General features: G+C 46.5%; 1 protein-coding gene across 3 annotated transcripts in view; it reads left to right on the top strand.

Annotated features, from left to right (window-relative positions):
* Positions 1-213: 213 nt before the first annotated feature.
* LOC132377645 (6-phosphofructo-2-kinase/fructose-2,6-bisphosphatase 4-like) overlaps positions 214-23,505 on the top strand; it is a 178,660-nt gene continuing 155,368 nt past the window's right edge. The window contains exons 1-2 of one of the 3 annotated variants that reach the window (XM_059943834.1): positions 214-655; positions 3,128-3,207. The gene's annotated coding sequence lies outside the window, so the exon portion shown is untranslated. Of the gene's footprint in view, positions 656-3,127; positions 3,208-5,544; positions 5,707-23,505 lie in introns of those variants that run through there. The other 2 variants (XM_059943833.1, XM_059943836.1) reach the window with 2 other exon arrangements.

Genomic DNA, 23,505 nt, shown 5'->3' with positions numbered 1-23,505 from the left:
AGCCAGCAGAGTCCCGTTCCTGGGCCCCCTAACATTCGGTCCTTGAGTCGGGAACTAATCATCTTCCCTCCAAACGGAGATTAGTAGTACAGTCCGGCCTCCCGCCAATAATGGGACGGAGAGGGCGGGGCCAGGGGCGGGGCTATGGCCGGGCTCGGCGTTTGAGTGACGGCTACAAGATGCTGGAGGAACTCAGCCCGTCAGGAGTGGACGTTTCGGGCCGAGACCCTTTTCGCGGACGGCCTGGCCTGCTGAGTTCCTCCAGCATCTTGTGAGTACTGCTTGGATTTACAACGCTCTATGCTTGATTGGCGAGGTTTGTCACAGGGATGGAGCCAGGCGCCGGGACGGAGCTGGCAGTCGCGGCATGGATGCTGGGGAGGGACGTGGGCGAACGGCCGAACTCTAGAGATCGATTAGTGAGGACATCTAAACGGTTGGTGGGGTACGGTGACCTCGATCGGAAATGGGATGGGGCACCCCTGATGGACAGGAGCCGAGGACCACTGACTGACAGGGGGCGGTGGCCGGTGGCCGGTGACGGATAAGGGGCAGGGACCTGTGCCGGACAGAGACCAAGGGGAAACGGCGACACTTCATTCCGGGGATGAGAGTCCAGAAACAGCGGCTTATCAATCCGTTATTCAATGTACAGGTAAGAGGCGTGATTCCGGAACACCTACACCCACCGATCCGACAGCACCTCGGTGGGATGTTTCCTTATTGGGAGACGGCCCCACACGCACACTGACCCTCACTGGGGGGACGGGTCACATACACTCACACTGACCCTCACTGGGGGGAACGGCCCCACACGCACACTGACCCTCACTGGGGGGGACGGTCCCACACTCACACACTGACCCTCACTGGGGGGAACGGCCCCACACGCACACTGACCCTCACTGGGGGGAACGGCCCCACACTCACACTGACCCTCACTGGGGGGAACGGCCCCACACACACACTGACCCTCACTGGGGGGGACGGTCCCACACTCACACACTGACCCTCACTGGGGGGAACGGCCCCACACGCACACTGACCCTCACTGGGGGGAACGGCCCCACACGCACACTGACCCTCACTGGGGGGACGGGTCACATACACTCACACTGACCCTCACTGGGGGGAACGGCCCCACACGCACACTGACCCTCACTGGGGGGGACGGTCCCACACTCACACACTGACCCTCACTGGGGGGAACGGCCCCACACGCACACTGACCCTCACTGGGGGGAACGGCCCCACACGCACACTGACCCTCACTGGGGGGGAACGGCCCCACACGCACACTGACCCTCACTGGGGGGACGGTCCCACACGCACACTGACCCTCACTGGGGGGAACGGCCCCACACGCACACTGACCCTCACTGGGGGGAACGGCCCCACACGCACACTGACCCTCACTGGGGGGAACGGCCCCACGTGTACACTGACCCTCACTGGGGGGGACGGTCCCGCACGCACACTGACCTTCACTAGGGGGAAACGGCCCCACACGCACACTGACCCTCACTGGGGGGGATGGTCCCACACTCACACACTGACCCTCACTGGGGGGAACGGCCCCACGTGCACACTGACCCTCACTGGGGGGGACGGTCCCGCATGCACACTGACCATCACTAGGGGGAACGGTCCCACACACACACTGACCCTCACTGGGGGGACGGTCCCACACGCACACTGACCCTCACTGGGGGGACGGTCCCACACGCACACTGACCCTCACTAGGGGGAATGGCCCCACGTGCACACTGACCCTCACTGGGGGGAACGGCCCCACGTGCACACTGACCCTCACTAGGGGGGACGGTCCAGCACGCACACTGACCCTCACTGGGGGGAACGGTCCCACACGCACACTGACCCTCACTGGGGGGACGGTCCCTCACGCACACTGACCCTCACTAGGGGGAACGGCCCCACCCTCACTGGGGGGAACGGTCCCACACGCACACTGTCCCTCACTGGGGGGACGGTCCCCCACGCACACTGACCCTCTCTAGGGGGAATGGCCCCACATGCACACTGACCCTCACTGGGGGGAACGGTCCCACACGCACACTGACCCTCACTGGGGGGACGGTCCCCCACGCACACTGACCCTCACTAGGGGGAACGGCCCCACACGCACACTCCCCCTCACTGGGGGGAACGGTCCCACACGCACACTGACCCTCACTAGGGGGAACGGCCCCACACGCACACTGACCCTCACTGGGGGGAACGGCCCCACACGCACACTGACCCTCACTAGGGGGAACGGCCCCACACGCACACTGACCCTCACCAGGGGGGACGGTCCCGCACGCACACTGACCCTCACAGGGGGGAACAGCCCCACACGCACACTGACCCTCACTGGGGGGAACAGCCCCACGTGCACACTGACCCTCACCAGGGGGACGGTCCCGCACGCACACTGACCCTCACTGGGGGGCACAGCCCTACGTGCACACTGACCCTCACTAGGGGGGACGGTCCCGCACGCACACTGACCCTCACTGGGGGGAACAGCCCCACACGCACACTGACCCTCACTGGGGGGAACAGCCCCACGTGCACACTGACCCTCACTAGGGGGGACGGTCCCGCACGCACACTGACCCTCACTGGGGGGGACGGTCCCACACGCACTGACCCTCACTAGGGGGAATGGCCCCACGTGCACACTCCCCCTCACTGGTGGGGGGGGGGGAGACGGTCCCGCACGCACACTGACCCTCACTGGGGGGACGGTCCCACACTCACACACTGACCCTCACTGGGGGGGAACAGCCCCACACTCACACTGACCCTCACTGGGGGGAACGGTCCCACACGCACACTGACCCTCACTGGGGGGACGGTCCCGCACGCGCACTGACCCTCACTGAGGAGACAGTCCCGCACGCACACTGAACCTCGCTAACCCTCACTGGGGGACAGTCCCACACACGGGCTGAGTGATTATGCAGAAAGTTTGAAGTTAATAACTCATCGGGGTGATTGATAAGTTTATGGCCTAAGGTAGAAAGAGATGGGTTATTAACTTCAAACTTTCTGCATAATCACTCAGAGTTGAACTGCATGTACATGTAAGGAGAACTGTTTTACTCATCTCCTTCTACCTTAGGCCACCAATGTATCAATCGCCCATACTGTCGACACCTCCTGGAAGTCCAAGATCTGCATGCTCCAACACTGCTGGACTAAGTGTGTAAATGTAGGAGGGAATTATGTTGAAAAATGAATGTGCTAAGTTTACTAAAATCGACTCCTTCTACCTTAGGCCACAAACTTGTCAATCCCCCTCATACGTTGACACTAAATTAGTGGTATAGTGGATAGTGAAGGTTATCAAAAAGTTCTGGTTTATCCGGATCAGCTGGGTAAATGGGCTGAGTTTAATTTGGATAAGAACTTGGTGTTGCATCCTGCAATCCAGGTTCACTTCCAGAGTGAATGGTGGGCCCCTGGGGAGTGTTGTACTCCAATGTCCCTCTGCTTTAAAGTACATAGATCCCTGAAAGAGAAGTCACAAATACAGTGTGGTAAAATCAGAAACAAGAGAAAATCTGCAGATGTTGGAAATCCAAGCATCACACACAAAATGCTGGAGGAACTCAGCAGACCAGGCAGCATCTGTGGAAAAGAGTACAGTCTGGGCTGAGACCCTTCATTAGGACTGGGGGGTAAAAAGGTGAGTTGCCAGAGTAAGAAAGTGGAGGTAGGTAAAGAAGGTTTTTTTTGGCACATTGGACTTCAGTCTAGGTGAGGCTGTGACTGGAATATTGTGTTCAGGGTGACCTCTTTCCCCCCCCCCCCCACCTCCCCTCCACTCCAAAGGTTGTCTGTACGTTGGTGCTCCCAAGGACCTTATCATTTACCTTTCAGTATTTCGTCTCCCAAAGTGCTTCCTATCTAATAGAGATGACAGCCTGGGGAATTTCAGAGGTGTATCAAATCTAGGGTATAGTTATAGGGTGAATGCACAGTCTTTATCCCAGGGTTGGGGAATCTAAAACTAGAGGGCACAGGTTTAAGCTGAGAGGGGAGAGATTTAATAGGCATGGGGAGGGGTAACTTTTTTACATTCAGGTGGTATCTATGGACAAGGGAGAGCTAGTGGATGTAGTGTACCTGGACTTCCAGAAAGCTTTTGATAAAGTCCCACATAGAAAATTAGTGGGCAAAATTAGGGCACATGGTATTGGGGGCAGAGTACTGACATGGATTGAAAATTGGCTGGCTGACAGGAAACAAAGAGAAGTCATTAACGGGTCCCTTTTGAAATGGCAGGCTGTGACCGGTGGGGTACCGCAAGGTTCGGTGCTGGGACCACAGCTGTTTACAATATACATTAATGATTTAGATGAAGGGATTAAAAGTAACATTAGCAAATTTGCTGATAACACAAAGCTGGGTGGCAGTGTGAAATGTCAGGAAGATGTTAATGGAATGCAGGGTGACTTGGACAGGTTGGGTGAGTGGGCAAATGTATGGCAGATGCAGTTTAATGTGGATAAATGTGAGGTTATCCACTTTGGTGGTAAGAACAGGAAGGCAGATTACTATCTAAATGGAGTCAAGTTAGGACAAGGGGAAGTACAATGAGATCTAGGTGTTCTTGTACATCAGTCAATGAAAGCAAGCATGCAGGTACAGCAGGCAGTGAAGAAAGCTAATGGCATGCTGGCCTTTATAACAAGAAGAATTGAGTATAGGAGTAAAAAGGTCCTTCTGCAGCTGTACAGGGCCCTGGTGAGACCCCACCTGGAGTATTGTGTGCAGTTTTGGTCTCCAAATTTGAGGAAGGACATTCTTGCTATTGAGAGAGTGCAGCGTAGGTTCACAAGGTTAATTCCCGGAATGGTGGGACTGTCATATGTTGAAAGATTGGAGTGACACTGGGCTTGTATACACTGGAATTTAGAAGGATGAGAGGGGATCTGATTGAAACATATAAGATTATTAAGGGATTGGACACACTGGAGGCAGGAAGCATGTTCCCACTGATGGGTGAGTCCACAGTTTAAGAATCAGGGGTAGGCCATTTAGAACTGAGATGCGTAAGAACTTTTTCACCCAGAGAGTGGTGGATATGTGGAATGCTCTGCCCCAGAAGGCAGTGGAGGCCAAGTCTCTGGATGCATTCAAGAGAGAGTTAGATAGAGCTCTTATAGATAGTGGGGTCAAGGGATATGGGGAGAGGGCAGGAACGGGGTACTGATTGTGTATGATCAGCCATGATCACAGTGAATGGCGGTGCTGGCTAGAAGGGCCGAATGGCCTACTCCTGCACCTATTGTCTATTGATTTGGATTGTTAGTGACTGGGAACAATGAAATAACGTGATGGAGCACAGAGTGCTGGTGTATATTGAGTTTGGATTGAGCTTTAATCTCAATTGGTGCCATCTCAGTTAACCTTTGAATCTGTTGTTACATTTTTTAATATCTCTTGATCAGCTGTAAATAAATAACAACTAATCATGTAACATTTCATCCCAGGACCATAGCTTGGCACATGGGAAAAGTTGTAGGTTTTGATGGCTCTGTAAACAGATCTCTACATTCTGACAGAGGCACGCAGCTAAATATAAAACCTTGGCAGGTTCAGTATCGAGTGTGGAGTCCAAGCTTTCCTCGGCTGAGTGCAAACTGCAATCATGTTGTGCACATTCTGTTCACTGGAGGACAGAGCAGAGCAACTGTGAGTACAAGGCCTTGGGTTTACAACTCTATGTAGTTGCTGTTCTGGGATTGGCCAAAATTTGCAGAGAAACGATGATAAGAATTTCTGATGTTTTATTAACTGAAAAGGCAGACAGTGGCTTTAGAAATTTTAGCAAGATTTGTGCTTGTTCTGAGGTTCTGGGAGGAGGGAGAGTATTGGAAATGTTTACAGAGAGAAGCCTTGTTTTGTTATTTATACTGGGATCATCTCTGAGCTAATATTAGCCTTGGAGAGATTAGGAGAGAGTTATTGTTGGTGACCAGCTTCGATTCCTTCGCCATCCTGATTCTCAGGATGAGCTGTAACAGTTGCAAAGATAGAATGGTATTCACCAAACCTGATGTTTCCCTTAAAATCTTAAAATTCTTCAACTACGTTGTGTCTACATCATACCTATGTTGTGTCTACAGTATGTCATGTCTACATTGACTCCATTGTGTTTCCGTTGCCTCTACATTGTGTCTACATCATGTTTATGCCATGCCTTTGTCAACTCTGATTTCAAAGGTATATAAGAACATAAGAAATAGGAGCAGGAGTAGGCCATCTGGCTCATTGAGCCTGCCCCACCATTCAATAAGATCATGGGTTATCTGCCTGTAAACTCAGCTCTATCTACCTGCCTTTTCCCCATAACCCTTAATTCCCTTACTATGTAAAAACCTATCTAACTGTTTCTTAAATATAATTTAGTGAGGAAGCCTCAACTGCTTCCCTGGGCAGAGAATTCCACAGATTGACCACTCTCTGGGGAAAAAGCTTCTCCTCAGCTCCATCCTAAATCTTCTCACCTGAATGTTGAGGCAATGTCCCCTAGTTCCAGTCTCACCTACCAATGGAAACAACTTTCCTACTTCTATCTTATCTATCCCTTTCACGTCAGAGAAATGTATACAATATACATCCTGAAATGCTTTTTCTTTGCAACCATCCGCGAAAACAGAGGCAGCAGGCATCATTGACTCGGTGATGTTGCTGATGAGCCTCTGAAGCATCACCTTAGCCAGGACCTTTCCAGCAACAGAAAGGAGTGAAATGCCCCTACTATTGCCACGGGTGTCCTTGTCATCCTTGTTCTATAAATGACAACGATGTTTGCATTTCCCCATTGCTGTGGGATGTTCTCATCAGTCTAGGCCTTGGTGATGTACTGGTAGAGGCTCCGTTCTTCAGTAACTCAGCAGGGATATTGTCAGTGCCAGGGCACTTATTGTTCTTAAGGGAATGGACAGCTGATAGAACCTCCTGGAAGATTGGTGGTAGACTGAGGTCGTGGATAGGAGGTAGTTCAGGCAGTTCATCCAGGATGGTGGGGTCTGCATCAGATTCCTGATTAAGCAGGGTGTTAAAATGCTCAGCCCACCTCAGCAGAATAGTATTCTGATTCTTCAGAAGTGTTAGACCATCTGCTGTTTTCAGGGGAGTAATGCAGTGATTTATTGGGACGTAGATGGTTTTGACAGCATTATAAAAATTATGCATGTCATTATTATTGACAAAGGACTGTATTTCATGTGCTGTTTCAGTCCACCACTCATTTTGTATGACCCGTACTGTATTGTCTTTTGCACTTTCTTCCAAGCTGCCTGATGCTGATGGATGAAGGGTTATCTAAAGTTGCCCGGTGTGCTTTGTGCATGTCGTTAAACAAGTTGTGGATGGTATCTGAGTTATTGTCAAACTAGTCTTGGTGGTTGCTGCACTTATGGCTGATGGATTGGGCTGCTGCCTCATAGAGTGCAGAGCTGATATAGGTCTGCTGTTAATCCATGTTATTTTCTGAACTCAGACAAGGTTCCAGCTCCCTTAGTTTCTCAGCTAGGATGCGTCGAAACTCACTTCTTGCTTCTGTGTTTCTCAGGCTGTTGCAATTTAGTCACTTTATATTGAGCTTTTGCAGCTGCAAGGGAGGACACACTTCCATATGGAGCTTGGCCACAATCATCCAGCACTCTGCACCTCTCATGGCATGGGTGATGTCACGGGTGATGTCCTTGATGTCACTACATCTCACAATGATGAAGGCGATCACTTGCCAATGTTTAAAGCGAGGGTGCATCCACGAGGTCTTATATTTTGCCTTCTGCTGGAAGATGGTGTTGGTTATGGTAAGGTTATGCTCAGAGCAAAGAGTAAGTAGCCTCATGCCATTTGCCAATACCATGCCTACCTAGCACTCCACTCCATATCCTGTTGTTCTGTCCCACCCTGGTGTTGAAGTCCCCAAGCAAAAGGGTCATATCATTCTTAGGGATCCGGCAAAGAGCTTCATCCAATGTATGATAAAAGCATTTCTTGGCATTCTCAGATGGCAAAGTTGGTGCGTAGGCACTGAGAAACGTGGCATAACGTTTCTTTGCCGGGGGGATACGGAGGGTCATTGGTCTCTCACTAATGCCAACAGGTGTTTCTGTGAGACTTGGTAGAAAGGTGTTCTTGATGGCCAATCCTACTCCATGGAGATGTTGTCCACCTGAGGGAAAACCTTTCCTGAAGAAGGTGGAACCCATCCCTTCCTCTGTTAAAGAGCCTTCATTCAGGAGCCTGGTCTCACTCAGGGCAGCATTGTCGATGTTGTAGCGCCTCAGCTCAGCAGCAATCAAGGCTGTTCTCTGGTGAGGTCTGTCAGAGATGCCATACGAGTCCAGGAGAGTCCTTGCATTCCATGTTATTGTTTCTTATTTCGACTGCAGTAGTGGAATAGCGTGATAGGTGCAGTAACCTATCCAGGTGAGTGGTTGAATGGTCAGCTTTTTAGACCACCTTTTCTAGGTCCTTCCCCAATTGGGGTGAGAGGTGCGGTCCCTAAATAGGGCTGCTCAGTCGCACAGGGGTCTGTCGGAAACAGCTGCCACTCAGTCCCAGCTGCTAGCGACCAAATACCCTGTGCCGCTGCCGTGCAGGGTTCTGACTAGGAGCTCCTAGTCCATTCGTACCTGCTCCCGTTGCCAGACGCCCCATCGTTTTCAGACTTTAACCATATGTAAGGTCCAGGTATTGTTCACTGTGGTCAGAGGTGGTGACCTGCACAAGGAAGATTTTTTTATTAAACAAAATATATTTTATTCAAAAATAAAATTATGTACAATAAACCATTCAATGACAAGGAAGATATTAAAGTACCACAGGGGGTGTGCCATCCCCAGTAGCACTATCTTCACCATGATGAGGTAAATCCCGGTGGCAAGGGTGGACCCAGGACAACCAGTCCCACATCTTGGCTGCAGGAAACTGCTGGATCCTTTGTCTGTTAAGGCCTGCCTAATGTGCGCCACCAACGCGTTGCTTTTCTGTCAGGGTGTGCTCCCTTAGCCTTGTCTCAACAAACTTACCACAAGGCAGTGGGGCTATTTACGCATAGCTGGGACAGTGGTTGACAGGCGTCAGGGTGTATCCACACAGTGGTGGGCCTGCACACCACATCTCTGGGGCCCACTGCTGCTCCGAGATCCCCTGTAGTGTGGGTGGAGTATTTGCTCAGAGGGTATGTGTGAAGCGTCTCGTGCAGTAGTGTAGTAGTGCTTGAAGTTAGTGCATGTTGCATGCTGTATGCTGCATAGTGCTCTGCTTGCTACTCTCTGCTTATGGCTATTGCCACTGGCTAGCCTTCTCAACAGAGGGTGAAAAGAGGAGCCGAGTGTGTAAGACTCCTCCTGCCAGTACAGAGCCTCTTCGCCACCAATACTCCTGCAGTCACGAAAACAGAGGAGTGCCCCAAAGAATGAATGACAGTTAAATGATAGAACCCCAAAGCCCCCCCCAAGCTCACCCTCCCCATGCACAAGCTGCAGCAAAGCAACAATCAACAATAATTCCCCCCCCACCAACAAAAAGAAGCATTGGCACCCGCCACTGAGCACTCAAACGTGAGCAAAACAGCAGCAAAGACATAGACTTGCAGTTAGCCCAAAGACTTCGCATTTCACCAGGTATTTGACATACCACAGGCTTTCTCTCCCTAATAAGTGAGAAAGACGAGTCCCCGTTTCATAGCGAGAGGGGAGACATAACAAACAACTCACTGGTTTATGATGTTAAAAGTCCATTGCATCATTTTTTCTGAGCCCTGTGCCCAAAGGTCTCAAGTCTCTGGGCACATAGCCAAAGATCTTCCAGCTCCCATGACACACTGGGCTGTCGGGACACCGGCCTTCGAACCACCCATCTCCAGAGCCTCAAGCCCCGAGGCCTACAAATGTGAGCCAAACTCTTAGGCCACACCATTGGCACGTTGGATAATGGCTAGTCATGAAATCCTGAGACCGGGTCCCATTCCTGCAAAGAACTGAAGTCCAGATGACTTATCTACCTTCAGACCTTTCAGTTTCCCATTTCCTTCTCTCTAGTTATGGTAATTTTACATAATTCATGTCCCTAACACCTGGAATTTCCTCCATACTGCTACTGTCTTGCACAGTTAAGACTGGAGCAAAATACTTAATTAGGTTGTCCACCATTTCCTTGTCCTCCATTGTTACCTCTCCAGCATCATTTTCCAGCAGCCTCTCTTTTACACTTGTTTGTATCTGAGAAAACTTTTGGTATCTTCCTTAATACCTAACTTTGTGGTTTATTTTAGAACCTTTCTTAATCAGCTGAATAACATTTGCTATCTTCCAATCCTCCTCCTACCTCTCCTGTCACCAAGGATGATATAAATCCTTATTAATGATAGGGTCTTTTAAGAGACTTCTGGATAGGTACATGGAGCTTAGAAAAATAGAGAGCTATGGGTAACCTTAGGTAATTAAAGGTAAGGACATGTTTGGCACAACTTTGTGGGCCGAAGGGCCTGTATTGTGCTGTAGGTTTTCTATGTTTATAAATTACTGGCTAGTTGATTTTTGTATTCCATCTTTACCTTATTGACTTTTTTTAGTTGACTTCTGTTGGTTTTTAAACTTTTCCCAATCCTCTAATTTCCCCCTAATATCCTATTATATACCCTCTCTTTGGCTTTTATGTTGACTTCAACTTCTCTTGTTAGCCACACTTGTGTCATTTTTCTTTTAGAATATTTCTTCCTCTTTGAGATGTATATATCCTGTGTCTTCCAAATTGTTTCCAGAAATTACAACCATTACTGATCTGCTGCCATCCCTGCCAGTGTTCTTTTCCAATCCATTCTGGCCAATTCCTCTCTCATGCCTTTGTAATTCCCTTTAATCCATTGTAATACTGACACATCTGACTTGAATTGAATTGCAAACACGAGGATAACTGCAGATGCTGGAAATTCAAGCAACACACACAAAATGCTGGTGGAACACAGCAGGCCAGGCAGCGTCTATAGGGAGAAGCACTGTCGACGTTTCAGGCCAAGACCCTTCATCAGGACTAACTGAAAGAAAAGATGGTAAAATACTATTTTTTCTTTCAGTTAGTCCTGACGAAGGGTCTCGGCCTGAAACATCGACAGTGCTTCTCCTTATAGATGCTGCCTGGCCTGCTGTGTTCCACCAGCATTTTGTGTGTGTTGCTTGAATTGAATTGACTTTATTACTTACATCATTCATGTACGTGAAGAGTAAAAATCTGTGCGTTACATCTCTGTTTAAATGTGCAATTCATAGTAATTTATAATAAATAGTATGTACAACAGGACAGTAAGAAAATGGTTAAACATGAGCAGTCAATATAACATGGAAATACAGTTGTGTCAGTATGAATGCTTCTCAAATTTAAGCGTGAATGTGATCATATTGTTATTACTTGCCCCAGAGTTCTTTTACCTTAAGCTCTCTAATCAATTCTGGTTCATTGCATAACACCCATTTCAGAATAGCTGATCTTCTAGTGGGCAACCACGAGCTGCTCTGTGGTAGGCACTCTAAAAATTTGCCCTCGTGAAATCCAGCACCAACCGGCTATTCCCAATCAACATGCATGTTGAAACCCCTTCTATTTCCTGTTTTAATTTGTAGGCCACTTCCTTACTACTGTTTTGGGGTCTGTATACAATTCCCATCAGGGACTTCATACTCTTACAGTTTCTTGGCTCTATCCACAATTATTCAACACCTTCCACCCCTATTTCACCTCTTCCTAATGATTTGGTTTCATTTTTTACCAACAGAGCAACACCACCCCCTCTGCCTTCCAGCCTGTCCTTTTAATACAATGTGTATCCTTGGACATTAAGCTCCCAACTATGATCTTCTTTCAGCCATGATTCAATGATGTCTGCAACATCATACCTGCCGATCTGAGACTGTGCTGCAAGTTCATCTACCTTATTCTAAATATTGCACACATTCAAATACAACACCTTCAGTTCTGTATTCACCCTTTCGACTTTGTCTGCCTTTTTCATTGCAACTCATCTTGTTGACTGCAATTTTGCCCCATCAATGGCCTCTCCTTAGTAAACATTGCTTCTATTTGTAAACCAGCTACCTCATCTTTAACACTGTTATCCATTTTTCCTATGATATCTGTTGCATTGAAATACAGGCAGCTCAGGAGTAGTCACACCATGCTCACTTTTGATTCCTAACTTTGTCTGAAGTCTTACCAACATCTGCCTGCACAACCTCTCCACTAATTGTTCTGGTACTCTGGTTCCCATCCCCCTGCAACTATAGTTAAACCCAACCATGCAGCATTAACAAACCTTCCCACTGGGATATTAGTCCCATTCCAGTTCAGATGCAAGTTGTCCCTTCCATACAGGTCCTTCCTTTCCTGGAAGAGAGCACAATGATCTTAAAATCTAATGCTCTCCCTCCTGCACCAACTCCTTAGCCATGTATTAAACTATATAATCGTCCCAGTTCTGGCCTCACTAGCATGTGGCATGTGTGCCAATCCTGAGATCTCAACCCTGGAGGTCCTGCCCCTAACCTAGCACCTAACTCCCTGAACTCCCTAAGCGAAACCTTGTCACTCATCCTACCCATGCCATTGATACCTACATGGACCATGCCTTCTGTTCACTCTCCCACTGAAGAATGCTGAGGGCTCGATTAGAGATATCCTGGACCCTGGCACCCAGGAGGCAACATACCATCAGGGAAACTCATTCTCACCCACAGAATCATCTGTCTATTTCCCCTAATTAATGAATCCTCTATCACCACAACGTGCCTCTTCTCCCCCTTCCCTTCTGAGTCACAGAGGCAGTCGGTGTCAGATATTTGACCACTGTGACCCATTTTAGGTCATCCACCTCCCAAATGTATTCAAAGTGATGTACTTGTTGTTGAGGGGGATGGCCAGAGGGGTACTCTGCAATGGATCCTTAACCCTTTTCCTGACTGTCGCCAGTTTCCTGTGTCCTGTACCTTGGTGTAACCAGGTCTCCCTATGTCCTGTGTAACTCCGAATGATCTGGAGTTTATCCATTTCTAGCTCCAACTTCTTTATGTGGTTTGTTAGAAGTTAGAAATCACTGAAGGTCTCTTTGCCTTCCCACAACCTGAAAGAGGAACATTGAACTATCATGCCTGACATCCCTACTGTCCTACTTGAGCAGATATGAAGAAGAGAAGTTTAAAAACTTGAGCTTTTCTTTCCTTTGCTTTCTCAGACTGAAGCCTCTAAGAGTTAAAGCATCAAGATCACAGCACTGACTATGTCCACGCAGATATTGTCTTACCCCACCTTCCTTTAATTTGCACTTGCTAATCAATCCCAAACACTGATGGGTTGCTGGTTTAAGTTCTTCTTCACTGTACTAACCCACAGCTGCATTTTATCCTTGGACAGCGGACCTGACTGAAGTCCACTCCACTCAACACTTCTGATATCTGGATTGGCTGCTGTTCAAAGCTCTTTTTTTGCTGAACTGACCAGCTACTGCATTTTATCATTTCCCACCGTCACCCTCCTCTCCCCTCCCGTCATCCTCTTCTTGCACACTTTCACCCTCTCCTCCCCCCCAACTCTTTTCCATCGATGCTGCCTGGCCTGCTGAGTTCCTCCAGCATTTTGTGTGTGTTGCTAAGATCAATTTAACTCTTTCCTCCTACAAAGCTTCCACTTTTCTATCATCCATATTCCTGTCTAAGAGTTTGTTAAATATTCCTAATATCCACCACTCTCTGTGTAAAGAACTTATCTCTGACATTCCTCTTATACTTTCTTCCAATCACCTTAACATTATTCCTCCTCATATTAGCCATTTTCAATGTCTCTGACTATCCACTCTGTCACTGCCTCATGTCATTTTGTACACTCCTATCAAGTTCAAGTTTAATTATCATTCATAGGGTGGCTAATGTTGTCCCACTTTTCAAGAAAGGAGGGAGAGAGAAAACAGGGAATAATAGACCGGTTAGCCTGACGTCAGTGGTGGGAAAGATGCTGGAGTCAATTATAAAAGATGAAATTACGACACATTTGGATAGCAGTAGAAGGATCAGTCCGAGTCAGCATGGATTTATGAAGGGAAAATCATGCTTGACTAATATTCTGGAGTTTTTTGAGGATGTAACTATGAGCCAGTGGATGTAGTGTACCTGGACTTCCAGAAAGCTTTTGATAAAGTCCCACATAGAAAATTAGTGGGCAAAATTAGGGCACATGGTATTGGGGGCAGAGTACTGACATGGATTGAAAATTGGCTGGCTGACAGGAAACAAAGAGTAGTCATTAACGGGTCCCTTTTGGAATGGCAGGCTGTGACCGGTGGGGTACCGCAAGGTTCGGTGCTGGGACCACAGCTGTTTACAATATACATTAATGATTTAGATGAAGGGATTAAAAGTAACATTAGCAAATTTGCTGATAACACAAAGCTGGGTGGCAGTGTGAAATGTCAGGAAGATGTTAATGGAATGCAGGGTGACTTGGACAGGTTGGGTGAGTGGACAAATGTATGGCAGATGCAGTTTAATGTGGATAAATGTGAGGTTATCCACTTTGGTGGTAAGAACAGGAAGGCAGATTACTATCTAAATGGAGTCAAGTTAGGACAAAGGGAAGTACAATGAGATCTAGGTGTTCTTGTACATCAGTCAATGAAAGCAAGCACACAGGTACAGCAGGCAGTGAAAAAAGCTAATGGCATGCTGGCTTTTATAACAAGAGGAATTGAGTATAGGAGTAAAGAGGTCCTTCTACAGCTGTACAGGGCACTGGTGAGACCCCACCTGGAGTATTATGTGCAGTTTTGGTCTCCAAATTTGAGGAAGGACATTCTTGCTATTGAGGGAGTGCAGCGTAGGTTCACAAGGTTAATTCCTGAAATGGTGGGACTGTCATACTTTGAAAGATTGGAGTGACTGGGCTTGTATACACTGGAATTTAGAAGGATGAGAGGGGATCTGATTGAAACATATAAGATTATTAAGGGATTGGACACACTGGAGGCAGGAAGCATGTTCCCACTGATGGGTGAGTCCACAGTTTAAGAATCAGGGGTAGGCCATTTAGAACTGAGATGCGTAAGAACTTTTTCACCCAGAGAGTGGTGGATATGTGGAATGCTCTGCCCCAGAAGGCAGTGGAGGCCAAGTCTCTGGATGCATTCAAGAGAGAGTTAGATAGAGCTCTTATAGATAGTGGGGTCAAGGGATATGGGGAGAGGGCAGGAACGGGGTACTGATTGTGTATGATCAGCCATGATCACAGTGAATGGCGGTGCTGGCTAGAAGGGCCGAATGGCCTACTCCTGCACCTACTGTCTATCCACACATGAATGTGTGCAAATGAAACAGTGTTCCTCTGGGACAAAAGTACAATTCACATTACTAACAGCACACAGCACAAAGCACATAGCACATATGGTTACGTTAGCAGAAAACATACAGGCACATAAAAATAATCTAGCCCAAGTCTATGAGTGGCATGGCCTGTTGTCCTGATCCAGCTTGTTCTTCCACAGAGCAAACTCCAGAGTGCAGCATGGAGTAAACGCTGGAGGGCTGCACTGACTGCACTGAGCAGACACTGGAGCGCAGCACCAACAGGAGGGGCCAGCCCTTACCTGGTATGGATTCTAGAGCACCCACATCTCCCCTCCTGAGCAGCTGTGACAGGCTTGAAGGCCTTGTCCGTGCCACAACTATGACAACACAGCCTCATCACCATCGGCCTTGTCAGTAAACCAGTGAATCAGACTTGCAGTATTCTACATTACCAATATCCAACAGGGTCTTGCAATCACAAGTAAAGTGACCGAGACAATCACTTGAACCATTTTTTGAACTGCACACCATCATGGTAAAATGGTGCACAGCAAGTCCTGGTAACAACACAACAATGGTATACAACAGGTTTATCACTATCGGGCAAGTCATAAATAGGATGGTCCTGTAGTACTTGATGTTCTTAGTGTCCAGTAGTGTCTTGTGATTGTAAAAAAGACATAAAAGATGAACATTTGTATCTTTGTTTGTACCCATAGTGGCCACTAAGTCGGAGGGCACTGCCCTCTTACCAGAATCAAGTCACCTCTCATTCTCTTTCACCCCAAAAGGAAAAGGTGTAAGTACACAGTGCTAAGTCCATTGCTGTACACTGTGCTCACACACGAATTCATGGCCAAACACCCAAGTAATCACATAAGTCCAGTTTGCCAATGACACAACAGTGTGGGGCTCATCAGCAACAATAATGAGACAGCCAATGAGAGCTCGAGGACTGGTTCCAGACAAATGACCTCTTCCGCAATGTCAAAAAGACAAAGGAGATGGTTATCAGATGCAATCAGTTTCAGACTCCTGGGAGTGCATAATCAGGAAAGTTCATCAATGCCAGTGCTTTCTGAGGAAGCTGAAGAGAGCTAGACTATGCACATGTATACTCTTGTCATTCTACAGATGCATAGTAGAGAGCATCTTAACAAGCTGCTTCACTTCTTGGTACAGAAAAGATTATATCGTGGATAAAACGGGCTGATTGGCAGAAGGCAGAGTGGGAATAAAGGGTTGGCTGCCAGTGACTAGCGGTGTTCTGCAGGGGTCTGTGTTGGGACCAATTCTTTTTACGTTATATGTCAATGATTTGGATGATGGAATTGATGGCTTTATTGCAATGTTTGCAGATGGCATGAAGATAGGTGGAGAAGCAGGTAGTTTTGAGGAAGTAGGCCACAGAAGAATTTAGACAGATTAGGAGAATGAGCAAAGAAATGGAAGATGGAATACAGTGTCAGGAAGTGTATGGTCATGCACTTTGGTAGAAGAATTGAAAGTGTTGACTATTTTCTAAATGGAGAGAAAATTCAAAAATCTGAGTTGCGAAGGGAATTGGGTTTCCTTATGCAGGATTCCCTGAAGGTTCATTTGCAGGTGAAGTCTGCGCTGAGGAAGGCAAATGTAATGTTAGCATTCATTTCAAGAGGACTAGAATATAAACGCAAGGATGCAATGTTGAAACTTTATAAGGCACTGGTAAAGCCTCACTTGGAGTATTGTGAGCAGTTTTGGGCTCCTTATCTTAGAAAGGATGTACTGACATTGGAGAGGGTTCAAAGGAGGTTCACAAAAATAATGATAGAGCACAACATGAGAAAATCTGAAGATACTGGACATCCAAGCAACACACACAAAATGAAGGGTCTCGGCCTGAAACGTCAACTGTTTACTCTTTTTCATAGATGCTGCCTGGCCTACTGAGTTCCTCTGGAATTTAGTCTGTATCACAAAAAGAAATTGAAAGGCTTCTTATATGAAGACCATTTGATGGTTCTGGCCTTCTGTTCACTACTATTCAGAATAATGAGGGGTAACCTCATTGAAACCTATTGAATACTGAAAGGCCTCAATATAGTGGATACGGAGAAGATGTTTCCTATGGTAGGTGAATCTATGAACAGAGGACACAGCCTCAGAATAGAGGGGCATCCTTTTAGAATTGAGATGAAGAGGAATTTCTTCAGCCAGAGAGTGGTAAACCTATGAAATCCATTGCCACATGTGGCTGTGGAAGCCAAGTCTTTATGTATATTTAAGGCAGAAGTTGATTGATTTGTGATTAGTCAGGGCATGAAGGGACATGGGGAGGGCAGGAGCTTGGAGCTGAGAAAAAATATGGATCAGCCATGATGAAATGATGGAGCAGACTCTATGGATCAAATGGCCTAATTCTGCTCCGATATCTTATTGTCTTATCTCATTTGCACTCTCTCTAAAGCTTCCACATACTTTCTATAATGAGGCGACCAGAGCTGAACACAACACTCCAAGTGTGGTCAAAGCAGAGATTTGTAGCGCTACAACACGAGCTCACGGCTCTTGAACTCAACCTCCTGACTAATGAAGGCAATACATTGTGCTGAATGGCCTGTTTCCTTGCTCTATGAGTCAGTGACTCTGTGACTTCAGAGCAATGCCTGGCAGTTACTCTGGAAACGCCGGGGAGTGAAAGGAGATACGTTTCACTTTTCTCTCATGTGGAGTTACAGTTCACCAGCTGTTGCCTGCTCCAAACTGGAAAACACCTTGTAATCCTCGTGCACTGCTAGGGTGCTGTACAGCTTGGCATTCCCACCAGTCTCGGTCAGAGCTTAGAGTGACACACACAGCTTCACAGAGTGGAAATTGCTGATTCAGGTCTCCATGCCAGTCTACACCTCAACCATAAGATATAGGAGCAGAATTAGGCCACTTGGCCCATCGAGTTCGCTTTGCCATTTCATTGTGGCTGATCCATTTCCCCTCTCAGCCACAATTTCCTGTCTTCTCAGTATATCCTTTCATGCTTTAACTAATCAAGAATCAACCTCTGCATTAAGTATATACAATGACTAGGCTTCCGCAGCTTCACCTTTCACAGATTCACCATTATCTGGCTGAAGAAATTCCTCCTCATCTCTGTTTTAAATCGACATCTACTCTGAGGCTGTGCCCTCTGGTTTTAGACCCCGACCATAGGAAACATTCTCTCTAAATCTACTCTTGAGGCCTTTCAACATTCAATTCATTTCAATGAGATACCTCCTCATTCTTCTGAATTCCAGTGAGTACAGATCCAGAGCCATCAAACACTCATCATATGATATGGTTTTCAATCCCAGAATCACTATTATAAACCTCCTTTGAACCTCTTTAATGTCAGCACATCCTTTCTTGGATAAGGGCCCGGAAACTGCTCGCAAAACTCCAAGTGAGGCTTCACCAGTGCTTTATAAAACCTCAACATTACATCCTTGCTTTTATATTCTCATCCTCTTGAAATGAATGCTAACATTGTATTTGCCTTCCTCACCACCAACTGAACCTGCAAATTATCCTTTAGGGAATCCTGCACAAGGACTCCCAAGTCCCTTTTCACCTCAGTTTCTTTTGTATTTTCTTTTCATTTAGAAGATACCCTTTCATTCTTCTACCAAAGTGCATGACCATACACTTCCCGACACTGTTCCATCTGCCGTTTGTTTATCCATTCTCCTAATCTGTCTAAGTCCCTCTACTTCCTCAAATCTACTTGCCCCTTCACTTATCTTCATATCATCCATGAACTTTGCCACAATGTTATCAATTCCATCATCCGAGCATTTCATCATTGACATATAATGTGAAAAGAAGCAATCTCAATACAGATCCCTGTGGAACGCCACTTGTCACCTGCAGCCAACCAGGAAAGTCTCCCTTTATAACCATATAACAATTACAGCATGGAAACAGACCATCTTGGCCCTTCTAGTCTGTGTAGAACGCTTACTCTCACCTAGTCCCACCGACTTGCACTCATTGCAGGACTCCCTCCATTCCTTTCCTGTCCAAATACCTATCCAATTTTACTTTAAATGACAATATCAAATCTGCCACTACCACTTCTACTGGAAGCTCGTTCCACACAGCTACCACACACTGAGTAAAGAAATTCCCCCTTGTGTTACCCCTAAACTTTTGTCCCCTAACTCTCAACTCGTGTCCTCTTGTTTGAATCTCTCCTACTCTCAATGGAAAAAGCCTATCCATGTCAACTCGATCTATCCCCCTCATAATTTTAAATACCTCTATCAAGTCCCCCCCCAACCTTCTACGCTCCAAAGAATAAAGACCTAACTTGTTCAACCTTTCCCTGTAGCTTAGGTGCTAAAACCAAGGTAACATTCTAGTAAATCTTCTCTGTACTCTCTCTATTTTGTTGATATCTTTCCTATAATTTGGTGACCAGAACTGTACACAATCTGGAGAATCCCTTAGGATTCTCCTTCACTTTGTCTGCTAGAGCAACTCGTGTCTTCTTTTAGCCTTCCTGATTTCTTTCTTAAGTGTTCCCTGTATTCACCTCATCTATTTCATTTTGAAGGCCTCCCACTTTCCAAGTACACCTTTGCCAGAAAACAGTCTGTCTGTATCCACTTGCCAGATTGTTTCCGATATTATCAAAATTGGCCTTTCTCCAATTTAGAATCTCAACCTGCGGACCAAACCTATCTTTTTTTCTGTTTGCTTTGAAACTAATGCCATTGTGTTCATTGGATACAAAGTGTTCCCTAAAACAAACTTCAGTCAGTCGCCCTGTGGAAAGCGGCCAGTGAAGGAGTGGAGATTTGAGGCTTTGACTCGAGAGATTCAGGCAGTTTTGGCAGTTGGACTGTTCCATAGCATTATGCTGTTTGGGCAGATGTTGCTGTATAACTGTGGTTGGCAGCTCATCTTGGAGGAAAACTCTTCTCAAAATCTCTGGTGCTTTCTGACTATACCCACTCATGGGGAAGGCTTCGACAGTAAATCCCAAGGGAAAACTCCAGAGCTGGACTCCCTAAAGCAGTTCTACATTGCGTTTAGTGTTGTTGGCAATCCCTGTGACGTTGCTGGTTGCAAACTTTCAGTCTCTGCTGTTCCTCTGGGTTCATCAGATGTGTGGAGAGAGGGAGCTTGCTACATGGGCAACATCTTGCTCTTCATGAGGAAATCTGCAGATGCTGGAAATTCTTGCTCTTCATATTGTATTCCCAGGATTGCATATCTCGACAGCTAGGATGCAATGTTCATGGTCGATCCTGACCGACAGAGACCCTCATCATCACACTACCATTCTACCTTTTTGATCAAGAGGATCCAACTGTGCAGCTGGGTGGCAATTTTGAGGATTTAGATCAATGATAACTGCCCAAAGTGTGGGGGTGGGGTGACACAAGGGCAAGGAATCTGCACATCATGATGTTATAGTCTCATAGAGCACTACAGCACAGAAACAGGCCCTTCAGCCCAACTAGTCTGTGCTTAACTGTTATTCTGCCCTGTCCCATTGACCTGCACCTGGATCATAGCCCTCCATATCCTTCCCATCCCACATACTAATCCAAACTTTTCTTAAATGTTTCAATCAAGCTCACATCCATCACTTTCATTGGTAGTTCATTCTGCACTCTCACCACCCTCTGAGTGAAGAGGTTTTTCCTCGGGTCTCTCTTAAATATTTCACCTCTTACCCTTAACCTGTGACCTCTAGCTAACCATGGTATATTTAGCCCCTGACATGTTACTGTGGGTGCAGTATTGTTTCTGGAGCAGTGAAGGTTCTATACAATGGTAAGACCAATGTCTTGTACAATAACAAGTCCAGTGTGATGACCGACGATGCAAGCAGAAGAATGTGCATCTTCTCACAGTAACTGGCATGTGTAACAGAGACAGGCTCCCCTCTTCAAGAAGGGCTTTAGGGAAAGCTACATAATTATTGACCTGTGAGTAGTCAGTGAAGTTATTGGGAAAATTCTGAGGGATAGTATTGGTGGTCGTGGACTAGTCTCTGCTGATTAATCAGAAATGGCTAACACAGTAGCCATGGTAGTGTAGTAGTTAGTGAACACTATTACAGCTCCGGGTGTTGGATTTCAGAGTTCAATTCTGGTGTTGTCTGCAAGGAGCTTGTATGTTCTTTCCGAGGATACTCCCTCACTTTTTTTAATATATGGTATTTCTGTTTTTGCATGTTTTTTAATCTATTCAATACATGTAATTGGATTTTTTTTTGTTATTGTCACTATTGTTTTTATTTTTTTCTCTGCTGGATTATGTATTGCATTGGACTGCTGCTGCTATGTTAACAAATTTCACGTCATATGTCAGTGAACCTGATTCTGATTCTGAACTCCCGTTTCCTCTGGGTGCTCTGGTTTCCTCCCACAGTCCAAAGACCGGTTAGTGGGTTAATTGATCTTTGCAGCTGTCCCACGGTTAGGCTAGGGTTAAATTGGGGGTTGCTGGGCAGCATGGCTCAAAGGGCCAGAAAGGTCTGTTCCACACTGTATGTCAAAAAATAAATATATAAACATGGCTTTGTCAAGAGCAGATCCTGAATTGCCACCATCTCAAGTAGTGGGTTATTGGATTACCCCAGGAATCTTCTGGATTTTGCACTCAGTTGACAACAGATGTTCCATTTGTGACTGATTCGGTCTTTAAAGGAATGAATCAGATTGTGTTTATGCAGCATCTTCCATGACGTTGTGTTTCAGAGTACTTTAAAGCAAAATAACCAGGTTTATAAAGCAGTATCCTTGCAAGGAGGAACGAACCTGCAGTAACTGGTGAAAGATGATGATTTGATCTGTTTCTGGGTCAAATGGAAATGTTGACCAAAAGATATCCTAGGGTCACCTTTGAATATTGCTTTTGAACTTGAGCAGGCAGTGAGCTTGTGTGAGGCTGCTTTTGGTCTCAGTGATGGACTAACAGAGAAGTAGTGCCTGTCACTTCTCTGTTCATACCTCTTCTTCAACAGCACGCACAAAACGCTACAGGAACTCAGCAGGTCATGCAGCATCTGTGGAGGGAAAATAAACAATCAATGTATTGAGCTGAGACCCTTCAGCAGAACTGGAAGAGAAAGGGGCAGGAGCCAGAATAAGAAGGTGGAGGAGTACTAACTCACAGCTGAGAGGGAAGGTGGGATAAAGTGAAAAGCTGGGAGGTGATAGGTGCAAGAGGTAGAGGGCTGCTTCTTTATAGAGAAAACTGAACCTGTAGTGCCTCTGTTTCACAGATAACTACGTTCAATTTCCCAGTTTACAGATGTAAAGGAACAATTTATCACCACACACAATCCTTTCAATGTGTACAGATTTTTTTTAAAATGCAAGCAATAATCAATTATTTGTTGCAGTATCTCACCGGAATGTATGTTAGCACCAGGCTGTTACTCTGCCAGCGTCCACTGTGTTGGATGTATCCTCAGACGAAATGATTAATCAGTCATTGTCAGTCATGAGTATTGGGTAAATTTAATCCAGGATATGCAGGAAATGCAGGGTGGTTAAGCATTCATTAATCTGGAGGTAGAAGGTTCACTGACAAGGACATGTATCCATAATGATTCTGTTGCTTTGGTTTGGTTCTATGTAAATCGTGACATTTTGGAAATTGTGGGTTTCAGACAATAAGGCCTTGTCTACTGTGAGTTGGAACATCTTCCACCCTCTCCATCTCCAGCCTCTGCCCTGGATGCCCCCACAGTTCCTCACTTTCCTCTCAACCATATCTGGGTTATCTGACTCCAGACCCAAGGCTTTGGAGAGGGTGCAAAAGAGGTTTAACAGGGTGTTGCCTGGATTTGAGGCCATCTGCAATAACAGGAGGTTGGTTTGTTTTCTCTGGGGTGGCAGAGGATCAGGGGACACCTGATAGAGGTTTATAAGATTAAGAGAGGGAGAGAGTATCTATTTCCCAGGGTTAACATGTCTAATACCAGAAGACATGCATTTAAGGTGAGAGGGGGTAATTTGAAAGATATGAGGGGCAAGTTTTTTGCTCAGAATTGTGGGTGCCTGGGGTGATGGTGGAGGCTGATACATCAGGGACTTTTAAGTGACATTTAGAGAGGCTCAGAATGTGAGGGAAATGGAGGGATATGAACATTGAGTAGGCAGAAGGG

The sequence above is a fragment of the Hypanus sabinus genome, chromosome 19, assembly GCF_030144855.1.
Source record: "Hypanus sabinus isolate sHypSab1 chromosome 19, sHypSab1.hap1, whole genome shotgun sequence".
Lineage (NCBI taxonomy): Eukaryota > Metazoa > Chordata > Chondrichthyes > Myliobatiformes > Dasyatidae > Hypanus > Hypanus sabinus.
The sequence above is the reverse complement of the archived record's forward strand: the minus strand, read 5'-3'. Positions and strand labels throughout refer to the sequence as shown.